The sequence below is a fragment of the Triticum dicoccoides genome, chromosome 1B (assembly GCF_002162155.2).
Source record: "Triticum dicoccoides isolate Atlit2015 ecotype Zavitan chromosome 1B, WEW_v2.0, whole genome shotgun sequence".
Lineage (NCBI taxonomy): Eukaryota > Viridiplantae > Streptophyta > Magnoliopsida > Poales > Poaceae > Triticum > Triticum dicoccoides.
In genome coordinates this window covers 283,989,732-283,997,640 of record NC_041381.1, presented here as the reverse complement: position 1 = coordinate 283,997,640, position 7,909 = coordinate 283,989,732, and positions in this window count along the sequence as shown.

Here is a 7,909-nt window from a genome sequence, read left to right as displayed (position 1 = left end):
GAGGGCCAGCACCGGATGAGGAACCCATGTCACGGCCATGCTTGCGTGTTGCGTCATAATCAGACTGACCAGTCTCAGCACTGATGGCCTTGTTAACAAGCTTCTGAAAAGATGTGCACTCATGCAGACGGAGGTCGCGGCGAAGCTCAGGACTAAGTCCCTTAAAGAACCTTGCTTGCTTCTTGGCATCAGTAGAAACTTCCTCAGTTGCATATCGTGCGAGGTTACCGAACTCCCTGCTGTAAGCATCCACAGAGAGTCGGCCTTGAGTGAAACTGCAAAATTCCTCACGTTTACGGTCCATGAGACCCTCCGGAATGTGATGTTCACGGAAAGCCTCGCTGAATTCAGCCCAAGTAGTGACATGGCCCGCTGGGCGCATAGCTCCATAATTCTCCCACCATAGACTGGCGGGGCCTTCAAGATGATATGCAGCAAAGGTGACCTTGTCAGCCTCAGCTACTAGCGCGGAGCGCAGTTTGTGGGAAATACTGCGAAGCCAGTCATCAGCGTCGAGAGGCTCGACGCAGTGGTGGAACGTGGGTGGATGTAACTTGATGAAATCACTGAGTGACACCAAGTTATTTCTCTGATGGTGTGTTGTGTTCTGTTCAATACGCTCCAACAAACGGTTGGTCTCCCGCTTGTTCCTTTCGGCTTCCAGCATAACCTCGGCTAGGGAAGGAGGATGAGGCAGATTTGCATTCCTGACTTCACTGCCTTCGGCCTGCTCTTGAGGAGCAGGGTTATTGCACGTGTTAACCATCCTAGGTAAACAAGACAATGATTTAGTCAGAATGATAAGATTCCGACATAGGATACAGAATGTAAGGAATAACTCGGAATGCAAGATGATCATCTGTATGACATGGTAGATACAGAAACTGCTTCTTTTATTCCATCGTCATACACACCATACAAGGTTTAGTACAAGACCAAACAAGGTACTATTACGGTGGAAAGAAGATTATATCTCATCGGAGGCATCCCAAGCTCCTATACATTATTTTTCTACACCTTCGGAAGGCGGTACAAACTAGGTCATATCCCATGAGTCATGCAGGACGATAGACGACACCGCTAGTACGAACTAGTGATACTACCACTAACTCAGACCGATCCGTAGTAGTCCTCGTAGAAGTCACCTCCATAGCCTGGAAGCTCAACATGATCATCCGGGAACAGACGATCTCGCGGAGCTTGCGGACCATAGGGGCTAGGATGAGGTATTGGACCAACAGACGATGGCCTGCGGGGACCGCGAGGTGGGGTGATGCCTCCTACATCACGCCAACCCATCACGTCTGGCAGAGCAGATCTCACAGGATAGAGATCGCGCATATCCGAATATCCAGCTTGCACCGCCGGTGCAAACCGAGTCAATGTGGCCCAATGGTCAGCACGGGTATTGAAAAGCTCTAGCCTCAAGGCCCGATTTTCACGGTCCTTATCCTCGAGCATCTCAGCAGTGGTGCGAGTCCGTGAATCCTCCTAAGTGGGGTCAGCATAGATAGCCTGGAGATACCCTTGTGCTCCCGGAAGTGATCCTGGCATATACCAGAAATCAGAGTCCCGAAATAGGCTAGACCTGACTCGCATGATGGTCATCATAGAGTAGGCGGCATCCTGCACGGCCATCTCAATAGTAACCCCTAGTCCATAGGAGCAATGAAGGGGCTCGGTGGATCCAGGATAAGATGGAAATATCCTGACAGTGCAGAGATACTGGCTTTGATTAAAGTCTCGAAATTGCTCTTCGGCCGTGTACTCAGGATACCAATGGTATCCAGCCTCAGTCATTACCCTGACCAACATGGCAGTATGGCCGGGTACATCTAGGCATCGAGTCAGGCGAACCACTTGATTGAGGTCGCGAGTGGCCATCTGAAAGCACAACCATAATGCAAAGGCATTACAATTTCTAGCAAAATTTCGACAGCATAACAGCTGTAACTGCTCAAAAAGGGTTTTGAGACATTTGACAAAGGATTTCATACTCACTCAACAACATCATATCAAAGTTCTGAGTCCATCCTAGCATCATAATGTGGTAGTAGAACTGAACTAGGCTTGTATCCATCGAACCTATAAGGTACTACTGATTAGTAACACGTGATCCTGATAGAGAGAAAAGATCCTAATTCCTTAACCCCCGGTGGAAGGATAGACTTACTCAGATCAGAATGTCATAAGATAAAGGAGTAAAAAGAGCCTTACGTTCCAACCCACAAACAATTCCCCTACATATAACTAAAGAATTTCTAGACTCAACATCGACCAGTTTGGCTTGGAGAACCTACAGGCAGTCTTGCTCTGATACCAACGCTGTCAGGACCCCGACTCGATGCCACATAGGTCTAGCATGTAACACCTCATATCACTTTGCGGCCTCACGCACGGTACTTCCGCGGGTGTCGCCTTACCTTTGCCCGGGACCGTTTGCGCCTTTTGGCACACGTATATGATAGTGTCGCTAGCACCCATATGATAAGGAGCCCGGGCTGACATGGCTAGTCGTAAACCCAAAGTGGCACAGACTTACAGGGACAGGCATCCATGACCCAGCAACGAACGTGTCGGTCATCAGCAAGTGGGTCCGGGCTGTAGCACTGGGCTAGCAGGACTCCGGTAAACCGGGCTGTAGCGGGCTAACAGGACTCCGGTACTCAATGTGTGACATTTCCCCGAAGGGACAGACACAGGAATGAAGAAGGACACATGCCGGCCAGCCTAAGTGTTCCGAAGCAGTAGCAAGCTACCATGGCTCGGTGGAAACACTAGGAGACATTTCCCGGTAAGAGAGGCTACTAAAGATAAACAACTAGATAGTCAGATCCCACACATACCAAGCATTTCAATCATACACACAATATGCTCGATATGTGCAAATACAACAAGGCATCACAACATGACTCTACGACACAAGTACTTTATTTAAGGCTCAGAGAGCCATACATAACATACACATAGGTACGGGTCACACGACCCAGCATTCAAGTCATACAGTCATACAAACCAGCAGCGGAAGTAACTTGTCTGGGTACAGACAACTAGTAAAATAAAAGAGGCTTGGAAAGCCTAGCTATACTACGTGGTCCTTCACAAGCTCAGGATCACCACCTGGGCCTTAGCCTACTCATTGATGTCAACGTCTACGAAGAACCCATCAGAAGGGGTTGCAGCGTCTTCTGTAAAAATGTAGATTATAGCAACATGAGTACAAAGGTACTCAGCAAGACTTACATCAGATCCTACATACATGCACATTATCAGGAAGGGTTGGTGGAGTTGTTGCAGCAAGCCAGCTTTGACTCTTGGCTAGGCTATCCTACGAGACTCCAACTTGAAATGGTTTTGCGCACACGAGTCCACTACTCACCACTTCAATACACTACCAAGGATCCACCTCCGTGTTCCTACGGAAGAGCCATCCTCGGCACTCACACTTATCTTGAGGCTTTTAGTAGTTTCCATTTACTTGTCTATGAACTGTATAGGCAACCAAGTAGTCCTTTACCGCGGACGCGGCAATTCGAATAGATCATGTTAACCCTGCAGGGGTGTACTTCTTCATACATGTTTCCACCACTTAGCGTCTGCACACGACATGTGCTCGGCAGACTTCAAGCGAAAGCCGACGTGGGTGTAGACCACGACCTACCTAAACACCTAAGTCTCTAGTCCAGGTTTATCGCCTATTCGGGTTCCATCCATGAGGAGACCCGGCCGAGGTTTCGCTCACAGCCCCAAACGATGTGAACAGGGTTCCCGAGATACCTAACGGGTATTCGGTACACCGTGCCACGTACCTACCGCATCACAGCCCACCCCTACGGTCAGCGCTGTCCACGGCCTCCAGTAGGCTACAAACACCAGAAACTACTTGCAACTCCTGGACAGAGAACTAGGGTGGATAAGAAGTCGAGCGGGGTCATATTTCAGGGCCCAATGCATGGTAGTAGCTGTATCTTAAATCACACATACAGATCTCAGTGCTTAAGGTCGGCTTCAATGAAACAACCCACCATGTACTCCTACATGGCCTCTCATCGATACCTTTACCAAATCGTGTTCACCACACCACTCTCTCATTACCGACATAATCATTTCACTCTAGCCCATCACCCAGATGAACCAGACCTGACACGACTCTAAGCATAGCAGGCATAGCAAGGTAGGAACAACACATACATATGGCTCAATCAACTCCTACACATGCTAGTGGGTTTCATCTAGTTACTGTGGCAATGACAGGTCATGCAGAGGAAGTGGGTTCAACTACCGTAGCACACAGCAGTTTGAATCGCGTTGTCTTAATGCAGTAAAAGAGAGCAGGAGCGAGAACATGGGATTGTATCGATATGATCAAATGGTTGGTTGCTTGCCTGATGGTTCGATGCACGGATACGGTTCTTCGTTAGGGTAGTCACGGTACTCCTCGGGGACAGATCCTGTCGTAAAGGATAACGATACACAGGCATCACCAAACAATGTGCAACAATATGATGCATGCATGAAACATGGCAATATGAGTGTGTTGGGCTAATGCAACTAAAGCTACCAACGCTGTCAGGACCCCGACTCGATGTCACATCGATCTAGCTGGTAACACCTCATATCACTTTGCGGCCTCACGCACGGTATCCCCACGGGTGTCGTCTTACCTTTTCCCGGGACCGTTTGCGCCTTTTGGCTCGCGTATATGAAAGTGTCGCTAGCATCCATATGATAAAGAGCCCGGGCTGACATGACTAGTCGTAAACCCAAAGTGGCACAGACTTACAGGGACAGGCATCCATGACCCAGCTTCGAACGTGTCGGTCATCAGCAAGTGGGTCCAGGCTGTAGCACTGGGCTAGCAGGACTCCGGTAAACCGGGCTGTAGCGGGCTAACAGGACTCCGGTACTCAAAGCGTGACATTTCCCCGAAGGGACAGACACAGGAACGAAGAAGGACACATGCCGGCCAGCCTAAGTGTTCCAGAGCAGTAGCAAGCTACCATGGCTCAGCGGTAACACTAGGAGACATTTCCCGGTAAGAGAGGCTACTAAAGATAAACAACTAGATAGTCAGATCCCACACATACCAAGCATTTCAATCATACACACAATATGCTCGATATGTGCAAATACAACGAAGCATGACAACATGACTCTATGACACAAGTACTTTATTTAAGGCTCAGTGAGCCATACATAACATACACAAAGGTACGGGTCTCACGACCCCACATACAAGTCATACAGTCATACAAACCAGCAGCGGAAGTAGCTTGTCTGAGTACAGACAACTAGTAAAATAAAAGAGGCTTGGGAAGCCTAGCTATACTACAAGGTCCTTCACAAGCTCAGGGTCACCACCTGGGTCTTTAGCCTACTCGTTGATGTCAACGTCTACATAGAACCCATCAGAAGGGGTTGCAGCGTCTTCTGTAAAAATGTAGATTATAGCAACATGAGTACAAAGGTACTCAGCAAGACTTACATCAGATCCTACATACATGCATAGTATCAAGAAGGGTTGGTGGAGTTATTGCAGCAAGCCAGCTTTGACTCTTGGCTAGGCTATCCTACGATACTTCAACTTGAAATAGTTTTGCGCACACGAGTCCACTATTCACCACTTCAATACACTACCGAGGATCCACCTCCGTCCTCCTACGGAGGAGCCATCCTCGGCACTCACACTTATCTTGAGGATTTTAGTAGTTTCCATTTACTTGTCTATGAACTGTATAGGCAACCAAGTAGTCCTTTACCGCGGACGCGGCTATTCGAATAGATCATGTTAACCCTGCAGGGGGTACTTCTTCATACACGCTCTCACCACTTACCGTCGTTTACACGACATGTACTCGGCAACCTTCAAGCGGAAGCCCAACGTGGGTGTCGGCCACGACCTACCTAATCACCTAAGCCTCCAGTCCAGGTTTATCGCCTATTCAGGTTCCATCCGCAGGGAGTCCGGCCGAGGTTTCCCATACGGCCCCGAACGATGTGAACAGGGTTCCCGAGATACCTAACGGGTATTCGGTACACCCGTCCACGTACCTACCGCATCACAGCCCACCCCTACGGTCAGCGCTGTCCACGGCCTCCAGTAGGCTACAAACACCAGAAACTACTTGCAACTCCTGGACGGAGAACTAGGGTGAATAAGAAGTCGAGAGGGTACATTGGTTTCGGGCCCAATGCATGGTAGTAGCTGATTCTTAAATCACACATACAGATCTCAGTGCTTAAGGTCGGCTTCAATGAAACAACCCACCATGTACTCCTACATGGCCTCTCATCGATACCTTTACCAAATCGTGTTCACCACACCACTCTCATTACCGACATAATCATTTCACTCTAGCCCATCACCCAGATGAACCAGACCTGACACGACTCTAAGCATAGCAGGCATAGCAAGGTAGGAACAACACATACATATGGCTCAATCAACTCCTACACATGCTAGTGGGTTTCATCTAGTTACTGTGGCAATGACAGGTCATGCAGAGGAAGTGGGTTCAACTACCGTAGCACACAGCAGTTTGAAACGCGTTGTCTTAATGCAGTAAAAGAGAGCAGGAGCGAGAACATGGGATTGTATCGATATGATCAAATGGTTGGTTGCGTGCCTGATGGTTCGATGCATTGATACGGTTCTTCGTTAGGGTAATCACGGTACTCCTCGGAGGCAGAACCTGCCGCAAAGAACACCGATACACAACCATCACCAAACAATGTGCAACAATATGATGCATGCATGAAACATGGCAATATGAGTGTGTTGGGCTAATGCAACTAAGACCAGAAGGGTTTGAACCAATTTGAATCAAAGATTCAAATTTCAAACTCATACATGGCCCTTTAAAGTATTTTTCCTTGTTCTGCATTAAACATCAAGTTAACTTGTTTAATCATGCATGAAAATAGTACAGATGGATAGATTGGATTTTTCTGATCATTTTTCATATATAATTTCTCTGATTTTGGAGTTACAGATTAAAAGTTATGAATTTTTGAAGTTTAAACTATATTCTGGAATTTCCTATATTAGATTAAATCCAGAAAATCAATTACTGCATCAGCCTGACGTTAGTGTGACATCAGCAGGTCAACGGGACACGGTCCGGGTCAAACCTGACAGTGGGTCCCGCGTGTCAGTGTGATTAGTTAAACTAAAATCAACTTAAACTAATCCTAAATAGTTAACAGGGCTGGGCCCCACCTGTCATTGACTCAGGAGAGTCAACCAGGGCCCACCCGTGGTCAAACCCGGGTCGGCTGCACCGGCGTTTAGCCGCCGGTGAGCCCGACGCGGCGGCGGAAGTGGTTTTGGCCGTTTCGGCCACCAAATGAGTCGCGGAGACCATCGGAGTGGAGCTGAGGACGAGCCGCAGCTCTTGGTGGAGTCCGTTGGGGTCGGGGTGGCCGGAGTTGGCGCCGGCGACGACTTTGGCGGCCACCGGAGTTCGGCCGAGGACGAACTTGACGCTAGAGGGGTCGGTGAGGTGCGGGGAGTGGCTGGTTAGGTGCTACGTGACATGGTGAACATGATGGACACCAGTATGTGGCCGGAGGGTGACCAGGAGCACGTCGGCAACGAGCTCCGCGGCGGTGGGTGCGGTTGAGCTCCGGGAAGTCGCTACACAGCTCGGGAGCAAGAAAAGAAGGGAGGGGAAGATGGCTAAGCTCACGGGGAGTTCGATGAAGCACTTGGTGCGGCCGGGGACGGGCCGGAGCGACGTCGGCGTTGAAGGGGATCTCCGGCGGCGGCGGTTCGGTCGAGGTCGATGCGGTGGGCTCGGGCCTTGCGAGCGCTCGGGGCTCGGCTTGCTCGAAGGAGAGGAGGGTAGCGGAGCTCCTGGACACGGCGGCACGGCGTGGGGTTGACGGAGGGCGTGGCTACGGCGAGGGG